This window comes from Lepisma saccharinum, chromosome 14 (assembly GCF_977018435.1).
Source record: "Lepisma saccharinum chromosome 14, izLepSacc3.1, whole genome shotgun sequence".
NCBI classification, from domain to species: Eukaryota; Metazoa; Arthropoda; class Insecta; order Zygentoma; family Lepismatidae; genus Lepisma; species Lepisma saccharinum.
The window spans coordinates 69,704,958-69,722,920 of record NC_139242.1 but is presented as its reverse complement, the minus strand read 5'-3'; the positions used below and the strand labels follow the sequence as shown (position 1 = coordinate 69,722,920).

Here is a 17,963-nt window from a genome sequence, read left to right as displayed (position 1 = left end):
TTTGGGGGGGAGGGGTAAACTGCAATGTAGTATGTACGTCCCCCCAAGGAGGAAATTTTGTTTACAGATGGGGAAGCGCATATGAGTCATTGCTCTGGGAAGTTTTTGCACAAGTTGGCAAAGCCTTTCAGCTGTAACCCCATACTTACATTAGGTTGTTTGTGGATAGCAGAAACATATTCTAATCCTAGACCAAAGGGAGGACCATTAATGAAATAATGTCTTTGTTAAAAAGAAAAAACCTTTTTTTCCTTAAAACACTAAAATTGCTTACTTACGATTAGCGAGTAGTCCAATGTTGATTAGAGCAACATTTCGGGGTAACTACTTTCCCCTTCTTCAGGATTTTCTTGGCATTGGAATCATGCCGCGACACTTATTACAAAAGAACAAGGATTGGTTATAAAAAAAAAAGATTTCTGAATGTGGTCTAAGCCTTAATGAAACTCCCATACAGGGGCGTCAACTTGTCAAAATTATTGGGGGAGGGGGCTCTGATCACTGAAATAAATGAATGAATGACTTACTCCCTCCCTTTTTTAAAAATAAAAATTACGTGTTCGTATAGCAGTTTTTAAGCAGCTATTATATTCCTCATGCAATTGCAATGTAACATGAAAAACGTTCAGAAAATGTTTGTCTCTTTATGTCTTTTGTGTCTGCTCATTTGTTTTTTAGATAACAATTAACATTTTTATTGAAAAATATGTATATACATTAAGAGATCAACCTAACAGTTATATGCTGGTCTCGGTAGCCGAGCGTGTTGGGTGGTCGACTCAACTCGCTTTGATCCAGAGGTTTTGGGTTCGAGTCCCGGCAGAGGGCATGGGTGTGTTTTAATGACTGCAATAGACATGTGATGGGTTGAAAATAACCCATAAAATAACGAATATTTACAATATCTAACAGTTTTATTTAATTATTTACATAAATGCTAACACAAATTGCAGGAAAATAGTTTTACTTTTTTGTTCTTGATACAATATTTTACTTTTTAAATTTAATTTTGCAATAATAAAAAAAAGCATGTACACTAAGATATAATGTGACATACACAACAAAAAACATATGAACAGAATTTAAAAATAAAGCAAAAGTTGCTCTATGCAGTAGGTTACTTTTTTATGAATTCATTAACGAGCGGTCTCAGGTCCAAATTATCAAGCACAGTTTGATGTATGTGGAGTACCGCTAAGCTGCTTCTGCCTCATTGTAGATCTCAAATACGTCTTTAGTCGGCTAATAGCACTGAGTGACCTTTCGGCTGTGGCTGTCCTCACTCGTACAGTGCGGAGGACCATCATGAATTTGGCTCCTGGAGGGTGCTGTCTTCCAAAAGAAACTTCCTTATGTCACGCATGGTAGTTAGAACCACTTTCTTCTGTTTGGCGATATCACCAAGCATGGACATGTGTAAGGAGAGCCTATCGGCATCCAAATCTCACGTTTGCTCAAAGTTTGTTGTGCAACTGTTCACAGCTGAGATGCATTCTTTCTGTACGTCTGTTACTTTTTTGTAGTACTGTAGATTCATGTCCTTGTTTAACACATGATTTTGCTGTGTCACACACAGTCTATATTGATTTATAATACTATTTTGGAGTGTAGAACTTGTGATGTTTGGCAGCATCAGGATTTTTAAGTCTCTTAGGGACGTGACATTGCCGGGGCAATTCTGGCTCATCAACGAGGCTCAGTTTGCACTCTGTGCATTTCAGCCAGAACTGCTCAAAACACAATCGCTTTTCTTGAAAGATGTCAGTCAAGTATTTTAGTTTTGATTCCACTTCTGTAGCAGGGACTGCGAACCGAATTTGAACTCAAACTGAAACATGCTCCAGTTCGACTTATAGTTCGCACCCGAACCGGAACTGAAATGTTTCGCTACATTCTGGTGCACCACAACTCTCCGTGTACTTTAAGTTCCAGTTCAGTTCCGGAATGAAACCTCATTGTGAACACTTTTGGTTCGCACCCGAACCTGAACTGCAATGTTTTGCTACATTCTGGTGCACCATAACCCTCCGTGTACTTTTAGTTTCAGTTCAGTTCCGGAATGAAACCTCATTGTGAACACTTTTGGTTCGCACCCAAACCTGAACTGCAATGTTTCGCTACATTCTGGTGCACCATAACCCTCCGTGTACTTTTAGTTTCAGTTCAGTTCCGGAATGAAACCTCATTGTGAACACTTTTGGTTCGCACCCAAACCTGAACTGCAATGTTTCGCTACATTCTAGTGCACCATAACCCTCCATGTACTTTTAGTTTCAGTTCAGTTCCGGAATGAAACCTCATTGTGAACACTTTTGGTTCGCACCCAAACCTGAACTGCAATGTTTCGCTACATTTTGGTGCACCATAACCCTCCGTGTACTTTTAGTTTCAGTTCAGTTCTGGAATGAAACCTCATTGTGAACACTTTTGGTTCGCACCCGAACCTGAACTGCAATGTTTCGCTACATTCTGGTGCACCATAACCCTCCGTGTACTTTCAGTTTCAGTTCAGTTCCGGAATGAAACCTCATTGTGAACACTTTTGGTTTGCACCCAAACCTGAACTGCAATGTTTCGCTACATTCTGGTGCACCATAACCCTCCGTGTACTTTCAGTTTCAGTTCAGTTCCGGAATGAAACCTCATTGTGAACACTTTTGGTTCGCACCCAAACCTGAACTGCAATGTTTCGCTACATTCTAGTGCACCATAACCCTCCGTGTACTTTCAGTTTCAGTTCAGTTCCGGAATGAAACCTCATTGTGAACACTTTTGGTTCGCACCCAAACCTGAACTGCAATGTTTCGCTACATTCTGGTGCACCATAACCCTCCGTGTACTTTCAGTTTCAGTTCAGTTCCGGAATGAAACCTCATTGTGAACACTTTTGGTTCGCACCCAAACCTGAACTGCTATGTTTCGCTACATTCTGGTGCACCATAACCCTCCGTGTACTTTCAGTTTCAGTTCAGTTCCGGAATGAAACCTCATTGTGAACACTTTTGGTTCTCACCCAAACCTGAACTGCAATGTTTCGCTACATTCTGGTGCACCATAACCCTCCGTGTACTTTCAGTTTCAGTTCAGTTCCGGAATGAAACCTCATTGTGAAAACTTTTGGTTCGCACCCTAACCTGAACTGCAATGTTTCGCTACATTCTGGTGCACCATAACCCTCCGTGTACTTTCATTTTCAGTTCAGTTCCGGAATAAAACCTCATTGTGAACACTTTTGGTTCGCACCCGAACCTGAACTGCAATGTTTCGCTACATTCTGGTGCACCATAACCCTCCGTGTACTTTTAGTTTCAGTTCAGTTCCGGAATGAAACCTCATTGTGAACACTTTTGGTTCACACCCAAACCTGAACTGCAATGTTTCGCTACATTCTGGTGCACCATAACCCTCCATGTACTTTCAGTTTCAGTTCAGTTCCGGAATGAAACCTCATTGTGAACACTTTTGGTTCGCACCCAAACCTGAACTGCAATGTTTCGCTACATTCTGGTGCACCATAACCCTCCGTGTACTTTCAGTTTCAGTTCAGTTCCGGAATGAAACCTCATTGTGAACACTTTTGGTTCGCACCCAGACCTGAACTGCAATGTTTCGCTACATTCTGGTGCACCATAACCCTCCGTGTACTTTCAGTTTCAGTTCAGTTCCGGAATGAAACCTCATTGTGAACACTTTTGGTTCGCACCCAAACCTGAACTGCAATGTTTCGCTACATTCTGGTGCACCATAACCCTCCGTGTACTTTCAGTTTCAGTTAAGTTCCGGAATGAAACCTCATTGTGAACACTTTTGGTTCGCACCCGAACCTGAACTGCAATGTTTCGCTACATTCTGGTGCACCATAACCCTCCATGTACTTTTAGTTTCAGTTCAGTTCCGGAATGAAACCTCATTGTGAACACTTTTGGTTCGCACCCGAACCTGAACTGCAATGTTTCGCTACATTCTGGTGCACCATAACCCACCGTATACTTTTAGTTTCAGTTCAGTTCCGGAATGAAACCTCATTGTGAACACTTTTGGTTCGCACCCAAACCTGAACTGCAATGTTTCGCTACATTCTGGTGCACCATAACCCTCCGTGTACTTTTAGTTTCAGTTCAGTTCCGGAATGAAACCTCATTGTGAACACTTTTGGTTCGCAACCGAACCTGAACTGCAATGTTTCGCTACATTCTGGTGCACCATAACCCTCCGTGTACTTTCAGTTTCAGTTCAGTTCCGGAATGAAACCTCATTGTGAACACTTTTGGTTCGCAGCCAAAGCTGAACTGCAATGTTTCGCTACATTCTGGTGCACCATAACCCTCCGTGTACTTTCAGTTTCAGTTCAGTTCCGGAATGATACCTCATTGTGAACACTTTTGGTTCGCACCCAAACCTGAACTGCAATGTTTCGCTACATTCTGGTGCACCATAACCCTCCATGTACTTTCAGTTTCAGTTCAGTTCCGGAATGAAACCTCATTGTGAACACTTTTGGTTCGCACCCAAACCTGAACTGCAATGTTTCGCTACATTCTGGTGCACCATAACCCTCCGTGTACTTTCAGTTTCAGTTAAGTTCCGGAATGAAACCTCATTGTGAACACTTTTGGTTCGCACCCGAACCTGAACTGCAATGTTTCGCTACATTCTGGTGCACCATAACCCTCCATGTACTTTTAGTTTCAGTTCAGTTCCGGAATGAAACCTCATTGTGAACACTTTTGGTTCGCACCCAAACCTGAACTGCAATGTTTCGGTACATTCTGGTGCACCATAACCCTCCGTGTACTTTTAGTTTCAGTTCAGTTCCGGAATGAAACCTCATTGTGAACACTTTTGGTTCGCACCCGAACCTGAACTGCAATGTTTCGCTACATTCTGGTGCACCATAACCCTCCGTGTACTTTCAGTTTCAGTTCAGTTGCGGAATGAAACCTCATTGTGAACACTTTTGGTTCACACCCGAACCTGAACTGCAACGTTTCGCTACATTCTGGTGCACCATAACCCTCCGTGTACTTTTAGTTTCAGTTCAGTTCCGGAATGAAACCTCATTGTGAACACTTTTGGTTCGCACCCAAACCTGAACTGAAATGTTTCGCTACATTTTGGTGCACCATAACCCTCTGTGAACTTTCAATTTAAGTTCTGTTTCGGAATAAAACTTCGTAGTGAACAATTTTGGTATTTTGGGGGGTGCCAGATCCGAAAGTTTGGAAATAGATAAGATCCGAAATAACTGAATATTTCTGTGTACCCGTTATTAAGGCCGTTATTTAAAGATTATATATAGATATATATTGAAATAACTGCCATTTTGATACCTTATATGTATATACATACATATATATATACACTAATGATGAAGGAGACAGTAAACACTTACCACACGAAGAGAAATTATTATATATTTCGCGATCTAAGTCGCATTTTCAAGTTGAAGAAGAAAGATCGGCGTTACGAAGAGTAGAGGCACAGAATACTGACCGTAGCATCTCTATGATCAGTGTTGCCAGAAACAGTTGATAGATGACGAGAAGTACTTTCACCAGTGTTTACTGTAAGGTGGGTGGGTAATTTTGGGGAGGAGTGGAAAGGGTTACTGGTTGGCTAGGTTGAGTCCCGGGGGGGTATAGTGGCATGCGTGCCTGTTATGTAGGCCCTTTCCCAGCGCCTGCAGAAAGATGTGTCAGAGCGGGTTGTAAAAGATGGATGATGGCAACACGGAAGCAGTTATTGAAGGTGGTGTTATGGCTGTTGGTGTGGATGGCAACAGTGAAATCTGAGTTTTGGGTGGAGGAACGGTGATTATTAATCCTTAGGTTCAAGGGGGTGGAGGTTTCGCCTATGTAGAAGTTGCCGCAGATTTGGCAGATGAGGGTGTAAATAGGTTGGATGAGTGGCAGGTGCCCTTAGGGTGAAGGGTGAACTCACCTGCCGCTGTGGGGATCAACCTAGCCAACCAGTAACCCTTTCCTCTCCTCCCCAAAATTACCCACCCACCTTACAGTAAACACTGGTGAAAGTACTTCTCGTCATCTATCAACTGTTTCTGGCAACACTGATCGTAGAGACGCTACGGTCAGTATTCTGTGCCTCTACTCTTTGTAACGCCGATCTTTCTTCTTCAACTTGAAAATGCGACTTAGATCGCGAAATATAGAATAATTTCTCTTCGTGTGGTAAGTGTTTACTGTCTCCTTCATCATTAGTGTTTATCTGCCCTTCTGGCACCTTTTCTGATCCTATTCCTGTGTTTTTGTTCCTTTGATATATATATATATATATATATATATACAAATAATGAAGGAGACAGTAAACACTTACCACATGAATAGAAATAATTCAATATTTCGCGATCTGAGTCGCATTTTCAAGAAGGTAGATAAAAGATCGACGACACTGTGAGTAGAGGCACAGAATACTGACCGTAGCGTCTCTACGGTCAGTGTTGCCAGAAACAGTTGAAAGGAAACACGAAATACTTTAGCCAGTGTTTACTGTAAGGTGGGTGGGTAGTTTCGGGGAGGAGAGGAAAGAGTTACTGGTTGGCTAGGTTGAGTCCGGGGGGTATAGTGGCGTGCATGCCTGCTATATAGGCCCTTTCCCATCGCCTGCGGAAAGATGTGTCAGAGCGGGGGGTAAAAGGTGGATGATGGCAACACGGAAGCAGTTATTGAAGGTGGTGATATGGCTGTTGGTGTGGATGGCAACTGTGAAATCGGAGTTTTGGGTGGAGGAACGGTGATTATTTATCCTTAGATTCAAGGGGGTGGAGGTTTCACCTAGGTAGAAGTTGTCGCAGATTTGACAGATGAGGGTGTAAATTAGATTGGATGAGTGGCAGGTGCCCTTAGGGTGAAGGGTGAACTCACCTGCCGCTGTAGGGATCAGGAGGGTGGGGGAGGTGATGAGTATGGGGCAGGTCTTGCATCTGGGTTTGTTGCACCTGTGGGCTGGGGGAAGGGGTGCGGAAGGGGTGGGGGTGTTTCGGACCAAGATGTTTTGGAGGTTGGGGGGGCGACGGAAGACGACCCTAGGTTTTTCCCGAAAGATGTCTCTGGTCTCGGGATCACTGTGCAGGATGGGGAGGAGGGAGTGGAGGGTATGTCTGATTTTTGTAATGTGAGGGTGGTATTGGGTGATCAGAGTTGGAGGGTTGGTTTTGGGTTGTTTGGTGTGGTTGTGGGAGTTAGCTCTAGTGATTTGTTTGTTGATGAGGGTGGAGGGGTAGCCACGGTTGGTTAGGGCTTGGTGCAGGCGTAGGTTGTAGTTTTGGCGGGATGAGGGGGATGAGTTGAGGCGCTGGCCTCTGAGGGCAAGGGAAAATGGGATGGCTTTTTTGGTGTGGTAGGGGTGTGAGCTGGAGTAGTGGAGATACTGGAGGTGGTTGGTTGGTTTGATATGTATGGATGTTTCCAAGTGGTCTCCCGCAATGTGGATGTCCACATCGAGGAAGGTCACTTGGTCTTTGGAGTGGAACCAGGTGAATTTGAGGGTGGTGAACTCATTTAGTCGGTTTAGGAATGTTGTGAGGGAGGGTTCGCCATATGTCCAGAGGAGAAAAATGTCATCAATGAATCTTAGCCAGAGGAGTGGTTTCAGTTGCTGGGAGTCAAGGAATTCCTGTTCCAGCCTGCCCATGAACAGGTTGGCATAAGAGGGGGCCATGCGGGTACCCATAGCTGTGCCACGTATCTGCAGGTAATGTTGGTCACCGAAGCAGAAGTTGTTGCAGGTAAGTACAAGGTTGGCTAGTTGTATCAGGAAGTGAGTGCTGGGATTGTGGGGTTTGGGTCGGCTGTTAAGGAATGATTCCGTGGCACGGAGGCCATGGGCATGGGGAATATTTGTGTAAAGGGATGTGACATCAACTGTTGTGAGGTATATATATGTTTATATATAAATATATATAGTTGGGTCATTCCATGTCAAATGATTTGACTCAAATCAACACAATTTCTCAAAAAGTGCAAATTTTACAAGGTTGAAAAAAAATTCTCAAAATAAGTTTATACCATCATCTAATAACAGCCAGAATCTTGTTTTGGAATCATGAGATATAAGAGATATAATGTAATTAGATTGCTTTATTTATTATGATTGTATGTACAATTTGTATAGATTTAAGTTAATTTTCTTAGTAGAAGATACGTAACTTTTTCCAGTTAATTTTCATCCTGTTGTTTCATGCCATTTTGAACTGAATCAACTGCGGTAAAAGTGACGCGGCGGATTCATATAAACTTTTCGTTTTCATTTCACAGATAATTACATAAAAAAGAATACAATTGTCAGTACAATGTGAGATACAGTTCTTAAATGAAGAAAATGTAAAAGTTACTCAGCATTTTTCTCGATCTCAAACATCGCAAAACACCCAGATCCTTAGCATTTGGGTCTGGAAACGGTTTAAGTTCGAGACCTGAAACTTAACTGAAAACTTTCATTCCGGGTCAAACTGGAAGTGCAAGCTCAGACCATCCAATTACAGTTCAGACAGATATACTCCAGTTTCGTTCCAATTTTAGTTCAAGAACTGAAAACGAACAGAAGGGTTTCATTCCGGGCCGAACTATAAGTACAGCGTCAGATCATTCCAGTTACGGTTCGGATAGATATATTCCTGTTTCATTCCAGTTTCAGTTCGAGAACTGAAATTGAACCGAAAGGTTTCATTCTGGGCCGAACTGAAACTATAACCCCAGATAAATTCAGTTACGGTTCGGATAGATATATTCCAGTTTCATTCCAGTTTCAGTTCGAGAACTGAAAGTGAACCGAAAGGTTTCATTCCGTACCGAACTGAAACTATAACCCCAGATAATTTCAGTTACGGTTCGGACATATATATTCCGGTTCCATTCCAGCTTCAGTTCGAGAACTGAAAATTAACCGAATGGTTTCATTCCGGGCCGAACTGGATGTAAAACATCAGATCATTCCAGTTCTGGTTCGGACATATACAGGGTGATTTCGAACTCCCATTACAAACTTAGGGGGGTGAATCTAGAAGGAAAAACAAGCCGAAAGTGCCATGTGGCAAAATTACGAAAACGGCACCGTGTGGCTGCCAGAGCCGTGAGAAAATCGGTTCACACCTCTTTCAAAGAGCAATAACGTCTGAACCACGAAAGATACGAAGATCGGCTCTGGCGGAAGTGGAGGAAGTCGTATCCAAACAATATCAGGGCGTTGAAATTGCGGCGCTTTTCGTAATGCTCAAGGGGAATCCCCAAAGGAAATGGAGAATCCCCACTGCATGTGAGCGGAAACTCGCGCAAAATGGAGAAAGACGACGAGGGAACATGCTGTCACAGGACGGTCGAAAAGTGACACATGGAGGGAGTCCCCAGAGGAGCGCATGAAGTGCGACAAATGGAACATGCTTGGACAGTGACTGTCGCGCATCCCAGATGGTACGCAAAACGGAGTGATGGATGTACACGTGCATGCTACGTGGAACGCAACGTGCAATTACAATTGCGATATGAACCACTACGTGCCTTCTCCCACCGGGAATTCGTTGAACCCGGGACCTCGGGAGTACAAGGTCAGCCGGAAGTCGGCTCTCTGAGGAGCAGCACCAAATACATATCCGCGTGTCCCACGAATGCAGGGACACGTTCGTATTGTTCTGTACTACATTACTGCAGAGCGTGTAGAGGTATCCCATGCGAGTCCGACGTTAGTCATTAACGTTCTCACGTGAAGGACATGGAACGGGAGCGACCAACCCGTACTTACTGACGTTCCTTCCCGTTCGTAGCCTCTGTGATGCATGAAGGTGTGCGCTGACGTCATACTAGGAGTCACTCGCTATCCCTGGTCGAAGTTGACCCTTTCGCCCTCTGGGTATTGCAAGACTGTATGGAGAGAGCGCTGGACGTGACACATTGGTTGAGTACGTACACACGACGTATCTTCTGGGAACATTACGACGTTGTGGGTGTGTGTGGACGTGAAAACTCCCCACGATGGTGCAATACAGTTTCGAGGAGTATGCAGACATGATGCTCATTTACGGGGAAGCGAGATGCAATGGAAGGGCTGCCCGTGCGATGTACCAGGAACGTTTCCCGGAACGTGTGACGCCATCACACACCATATTCGAAAAAGTGAACCGTCGTGAATCTGGAACATTTGTTGTGAGTAGAGTGGACACAGGTGCCCCAAGGACGAGGCGCACGCCTGCGGTGGAGGAGGCAATTCTTCATGCTGTGCACGAAGACCCTGGTACGAGTACCCGAATCGTAGCGCGGGATGTTGGTGTATCTCAGTCTGTAGTGTGGAATGTCCTTCATGATCAACAACTGCACCCATATCACCCCCAGAAGGTGCACGCCGTGGGTCCCACAGATTTTGAATCACGTGCTCGCTTCTGCACATGGTTTGTGCGTCGTTGCGTGAATACGCCTCAGTTTCCACAGTTGGTGCTCTTCACGGATGAGGCGAAATTCACTAGAGAGGGTGTTTTTAATTCCCGCAACAGCCATGTGTGGGATGAAGAGAACCCATTCGCAACGAAAGCTCGTGGGTTCCAGCAGCGAATGGGCATCAACGTCTGGGCAGGAATACTGGCCGGTCGTTTAATTGGCCCATACGTACTTCCCACCAATCTCACAGGTCGTACTTATCTAATTTTTCTCCAAGAGACATTGCCCGAGATGTTGGAAAATGTGCCATTGGCCATTAGGCAAAACATGTGGTTCCAGCATAATGGGGCGCCACCCCACTTTGCACGGGACGTACGGGACCATCTGACCCACAGACATGACAGGCAATGGATAGGGCGTGCCGGGCCCGTGCCGTGGCCCCCACGATCTCCCGACTTAACGCCCCTGGACTTTTTTCTATGGGGGCGCATGAAGAGTCTCATTTATGAAACCCCCATCGAGTCTGAGCATGACCTGGTTGCTAGGATTGTGGCAGCAGCGGACTTCATTCGAGAGAATCCAATGGTCTTCAATCGTCTGTATGAGAACATTCTTCGAAGGTACAATGTGTGCATCGATGTTGGTGGTCGTCATATTGAGCCCCTGTTGTGAGTTTCCGTTCTGCACACGCCAAAGGATGTTTTCATACTGTCCTTCGCAGTGCTTACGTGCTGCATTCCGAGTTCATCGTCGTTCCTTCATACCATCGGTAATGAACAGAAACATCAAGCAGCAATGATTCAAGATTTAGCACAAGTTGCCTATTTTTCAGGACAAAGGGTCAATATCTGTGTTACTGATTTTTATCTGTTTGTGCTACTCTCTGTTTTCCTTCCGCCAAAGTGATACTGTAGTACATTCCAATGTGAAACCCTTCATACGTACGTGCCAATTTCTTTCCTTTTTTTTTTTTTTTTTTTTTTTTTTGCGGCTGTGCCTTTTAGGGAGGTGTCCCTGCATTCGTGGGGCGCGTGGATATTTGGTGCTGCTCCTCAGAGAGCCGACTTCCGGCTGACCTTGTAATCCCGAGGTCCCGGGTTCAACGAATTCCCGGTGGGAGAAGGCACGTAGTGGTTCATATCGCAATTGTAATTGCACGTTGCGTTCCACGTAGCATGCACGTGTACATCCATCACTCCGTTTTGCGTACCATCTGGGATGCGCGATAGTCACTGTCCAAGCATGTTCCATTTGTCGCACTTCATGCGCTCCTCTGGGGACTCCCTCCATGTGTCACTTTTCGACCGTCCTGTGACAGCATGTTCCCTCGTCGTCTTTCTCCATTTTGCGCGAGTTTCCGCTCACATGCAGTGGGGATTCCCCATTTCCTTTGGGGATTCCCCTTGCGCATTACGAAAAGCGCCGCAATTTCAACGACCTGATATTGTTTGGATACGTCTTCCTCCACTTCCGTCAGAGCCGATCTTCGTATCTTTCGTGGTTCAGACGTTATTGCTCTTTGAAAGAGGTGTGAACCGATTTTCTCACGGCTCTGGCAGCCACATGGTGCCGTTTTCGTAATTTTGCCACATGGCACTTTCGGCTTGTTTTTCCTTCTAGATTCACCCCCCTAAGTTTGTAATGGGAGTTCGAAATCACCCTGTATACTCTGGTTTCAATCCAGTTTCAGTTCGAGAACTGAAAGTGAACCACAATGTTTCATTCCGGACCGAACTGAAACTAGGTTTCAACTGCAGTCCCTGTTCTGTAGCACCAATGCGTGGAAACTAAATCTTACAGTTTACCTCTTCTATTGGACCCATCACATGGCAGTAGAGGGAGAGAAAGCAAAATGTCTTGAAGTGAAGCATTGTCTCCAGGTATCCAGCACATTTTAATGCTGCGTCAGTAGAATCTTCTTCAGAAAATTTCTCAAGAAAATTAAGGTGGTTTTCATAGTTCCTTAAGATCTGTTGCATACTGGAGGCTCTCAACGTCCACCGACGAGGGCAAAGTGGTCGCAGTCCAGTATTGCCAGCCTTCTCATTCACATGAATAATATTCCTAAATATTTGCATTCTTTTAGGGGATTCCCAAACAGTCTTTAACAAGTCGTTGGTTAAATTCATTATGTGTCTGATTAATGTATATTTAATGATTACATTGGCCTACAAAAAAAAACTTTTTTAGTTGCCAAAGATTTTTGAACGAATTTATGGTATTTTGGTTGTGCTGAATCTAAAATGAACAACAAGTTGGCTCTAATTCTTGAGATACTTGTTATCCTTCGATTTTAAGTTTATCTCAATAAGAGCTGTAGATGTTGACATGAAATAGGGCATGGCTTTTATTTTAGAACATAAAAATATTTATCTAGTCCATCCATTGTACATAATATATTTATTAAAAGTTCGTTTTTCTTTATTTGTTTTATTTTTTAGTTTTATTTCTATTGTTGAGGGGAATGAAACATAAGTTCTTCACGAGCAGGTCTCATAAATGGTCCTGATGACTTGTGCTGCATTTGTGGTGTATATTCTGTGTAGAAACAAAGAAAACCGTCACTTACTTTCTAATGGAAGCATATCTTGCATATTGAAGTAGTTTTTAAGTCTTGGATAAAGGTGGCGAGTGCTTCATTACATCTATAGATCCTTTCATGGACTGAGTATTGAGAAACTCGTAAACTCATTAATGATTCAAATCTCTTAAATTCTAAGAATGATATTGAAGTTTCTACATGATTCAGTTATGTCTTGAGTTGTCAAGAACTTCTTCGGCAAACACGAAAACTATGAAGAACTGGTACAAAACCTGCTCACAAACTTCAAATATTTTGTAATTAATATGAGCATAAAGATAAATTTCCTCCAAATCCACTTCGACAGTTTTCCAGATAGTCTTAGTGATTCCAATGGAAAACAAGGAGAGAGGTCCCACCAAGATATAAAGGTGATGATGGAGGAAATATTTCAAAGCAGATGGGACAGATACGAGATAGCAGATCAGTGGTGGCGATTAGGTGGCGTGTGGAGGACATTTCCCACCCACTTTTTGCCTCCATAAGCCATGTCTACTAAGGGAGACTCAACTGTCCTTGCACCTGTCCCCTCCTCCCACCCCATTTTGGTACCCAATCGTCGCTAGTGTGGTAGATTATTGCTGGAATCTACAACGTGATTGTTCCGACATCCTACACACAGTGTTATCAATACTGTATACACCATACGGTACATCACTGCTTTATTCTTTCACCTGTCGTGGTTTGAGAACTATTTAGTTTCTCTTTAAATATGATACCAAATTTAACCTCACGAGTCATGTAGATACTGTTGTTATAAGAATAAGTTTTGCTTTGAAATATATCGATCGCTAGTAAGAAAACAGATACATTTAAAAAAATGATCAAAAACCATTAAATACGGCACTGGAAACATGCAAAGAGTTCGAACTTCCTTCATAAACATTTGAAACAATTATTCAATTTTTAGATTACTAGATTTAATCTTATGACATTTAGAAATCTTTAAAATACTTTCGTTAATATGGATACTAATCTATAAAAGTGAATGGCCGATTTATAATCAATTCACAGATTAAGAAAACGCATACACATGCAACTATATTATACCTATATAGCTTGAGATATCTGATTTTATTTAATGGCCAAATGAATTATACTTTTCGACAAACAGAAAGCGAATAAGCTTCTCTTCTTATTGGTCTTTGCTGTTTGTCTTCAAATCCTGGACAACTAATCGTGAAGGTGGCCACACTTTTCCAAGCCAATTCACAGTGAGATGAGCTTCACATATGTTACAGTATATTCAAGAGCTCAAGGTGATAAATGTGGAAAGTAAAGCATAAACACTTAGATATTTTAAAAGCATTTATTTGACATCTCGTTGTCTTGACAAGTACATCACACTTCTTGTTGTCTTGATAAGAACATCTTCAGCACCTTATGAGTTTTAAGTCCAGATTTCGGCTTTCGAGGACGACTTCTGTTGTGAGAACTTTCTCTCGACACTGAAATAATAACAATTGAAGTGTATTAAATTACATCCAACGTGTATTGAAATCAGCAATCAACTGTAAGGAAGTAGTTTCTAATCACAAAATAGGATTCTAGGGCATAGTGGCTGAGATATCTACAATCGTACGTACATCTCTATAGTAAAAAAATATATACTATATTCCCTTTGATGCTGGGTACAAGCTAAGTTTCCATAGGTTTACTATTTGGCTCGCCTACTAAGGATACGCGTCTAATTCTGGCAAAAGGTTAGGAAACTTGATAACTGCAATACTACTAAGAAAATTGTTTTTTGGTGGCTGCACAAAATAGGTTGTTAAAGTGAATGCCAATGTTACTACACAATATAAATGAATCGTGTGTTTCAAAACTCAAGGAATATTAATGTCAATTAGAGTGCATCTATTTCTAAGTTCTAACCATTTTACTTCTATTGAATTTTTACTCGTTAGTTAAAATTCTAGATAAAACAACAAGACTTACTTGCACATGCTGCTTCCTTGACCCTGGCTGGCTTCAGATTTGACGCAGATCGCTGTTTAAATTTTTCTTTGTTTTTTTTTCTTTCTTTTTCTTTTTCTTTTTTGTGTATACCATCACGGACTGGAGTAGCACTCCTTAAGAGGTGGACTGACCATACCTCCCACCCTGGGCTCTTCGAACCCCTTACGAACCTCGAGAACCTCATGGGTTCTTTGGGCCCAATTTGGCCCTTTAGGTTCCTTTTTGTCCCTTTCAGGGCTCCGCTGGGTCCCCTTGAGGACCCCTGGTACCCCTTAGAGCCCCCAAATGCCCCTAGGGAGAAAGCCAGCACCGCAGAAGAGATCCTGGACAATGGGGGAGCCCAGGTCGGAGGGGGGCGTGGGGTACCTCCATGCCTTCCGCCCTCCTTCCCTCCAAATCCCCCCTCCACGTAGGAATGAACACCCCAGAGTTCCCTGACGCCGTAGTGATGGTGCAGCAGAAGAGGATCTAGGGATCAACCCGCCGTAGTGAGTGCCGAAAGGGACGAGAGAGGCACACACACACGCACATGCACGCATGCACATTCACACTCACACACAGAGGCACACAAAAAAGAAAATACTACGAGTTATTAAACTAAGAACTGAGGGGGCAATTGGAGGGTGACCTACGGTGACTCTGGCCACCATACAGCAGCCAGAGATCACCCTTATACACTAATGGTGTCTCCGGCCGCCATACAGCAGCCAGAGATCACCCCTATATAATAATGGTGTCTCCGGCCGCCATACAGCAGCCAGAGATCACCCCTATATACTAATGGTGTCTCCGGCCGCCATACAGCAGCCAGAGATCACCCCTATATAATAATGGTGTCTCCGGCCGCCATACAGCAGCTAGAGATAACCCTTATATACTAATGGTGTCTCCAGCCGCTCTAACAGCCGGAGATCACCCTTAAATATAGCACAGACATAAAAACCCACGTACTACCTTAGCAATAGCGATAACATGGAAACCCTATGAGTGATAGTCTTTCTGTAACAGCATGTTTAGGCCCAGCCTTGTCACCGTTCTCCCTTGTCTCTCGTTGCCAGGTGAAACTCATGTAGTGATAAAGATGAGTGATTGTGGTGCCAACAGAATGTATCTCATGTCAGAAACTACTTGAATGATATCACAAATACTTTAAACTATCATTGTTCTTATCTTGAAACTTCACGTAAAGTAACATATATCTAACTAAGCTGAACCTGCCTAGCTGTTAATCCTTATCTCTATTGCTATCATTTCCTGTCTGGAATCCTTGGAAACTTTACAACATTGTTTCCACACTTATAAAAGTAAATTCTAAACTTAACTTTCTCGACAATTCTTGTGAATGTTCTAATCATTTTGCACCGATTTTTCTATTCGGTTTCCTCAAACACCTACTTCCAAAGTTTTGTCCTTGTGCACTGAGCATTCCCCCTCTGATCTAGTTCTCAGATAACTGGATAATGTCAAGAATATTCTCTTTTTCCTATCATTGTATAGACTCCTAATAAGCTTTTCATGTATACCCTCTCTAGGGAATTTTCTGAATTTGTAGCAATGGCAAGTTCATAAAAATGAAGTTTCCTATTATTTACTCTAGCTTATAAAAGTCAGTAATATTTTTCTATTTCTCCTAAGGGGCACTTCTTTTACTAAGTACTGATTATACATATTGATTGATTTATTTGTACATATATCTTGTTCAATTACAAGTACTTCATTACATAAAACTATCTTCATTCCTATCAGAAACTTTCACTTAAGACAAACTTCTACTTTAGGTAGAAAACGCTTCTTCTTCAGACCTAGTTCTCTATATTTGATGTCCAGCTCAAGCTTAATAGGTTCTAGATTCCTATTTTATATGACTTATTCTATTGGTAATATTCTCTCCAACGTGTCCTATCTTTCCATTTACTTCAATTTCTCTTCACCTAAACCTTAATAGGTTCTAGATTCCTATTTTATATGACTTATTCTATTGGTAATAATTTCTCCAACGTGACTTATCTTTCAATTTCTCTTCACCTAAACCTTAATAGGTTTTAGTTTCCTATTTTATATGACTTATTCTATTGGTAATAATCTCTCCAACGTGTCCTATCTTTCCATTTACTTCAATTTCTCTTCACCTAAACCTTAATAGGTTCTAGATTCCTATTTTATATGACTTATTCTATTGCTAATAATCTCTCCAACGTGTCGTATCTTTCCATTTACATCAATTTCTCTTCACCTAAACCTTAATAGGTTCTAGATTCCTATTTTATATGACTTATTCTATTGCTAATAATCTCTCCAACGTGTCGTATCTTTCCATTTACTTCAATTTCTCTTCATCTAAACATTAATAGGTTCTAGATTCCTGTTTTATATGACTTATTCTATTGCTAATAATCTCTCCAACGTGTCGTATCTTTCCATTTACTTCAATTTCTCTTCACCTAAACCTTAATAGGTTCTAGATTCCTATTTTATATGACTTATTCTATTGCTAATAATCTCTCCAACGTGTCCTATCTTTCAATTTACTCCAATTTCTCTTCGCCTAACCATTAATAGGTTCTAGTTTCCTGTTTTACATGGATTATTCTATTGGTAATAATCTCTCCAATGTGACTTATCTTTCAATTTCTCTTCACCTAAACCTTAATAGGTTCTAGATTCCTATTTTATATGACTTATTCTATTGGTAATAATCTCTCCGTGACCTATCTTTCCATTTCTTTATATATGCTGTAACTAAGTTTAGGCCCAGCCTCATTTCGGAAGTTTTGTCTAACATATTGTAGTTTCAATCTCTTTTTTTTCATAGCTACATACAATTAATCAACTTGTAAACATTTTACATCTCTCCTTTTCTTGAATAATGTCTTATCACTAAGCTGTTAATCATTTAGTGTACAATCTCATAAAGAAGTGACCGGTCGGTACTGGACGGAATTTTTCTATACCTTGGAAATTGTAATATTTTATATTTTAGTTCATAACGAGTTCTTATCAATAACTTCATGAGATATCATAACCTGTCCATGATTTATCAT

At 42.0% G+C, this 17,963-nt stretch overlaps 1 protein-coding gene across 1 annotated transcript in view; it reads left to right on the top strand.

Annotated features, from left to right (window-relative positions):
* The window catches only part of LOC145999001 (putative ATP-dependent RNA helicase DDX5), a 77,012-nt gene that overhangs the window by 17,792 nt on the left and 41,257 nt on the right, over positions 1–17,963 (top strand). The window lies entirely within an intron of this gene.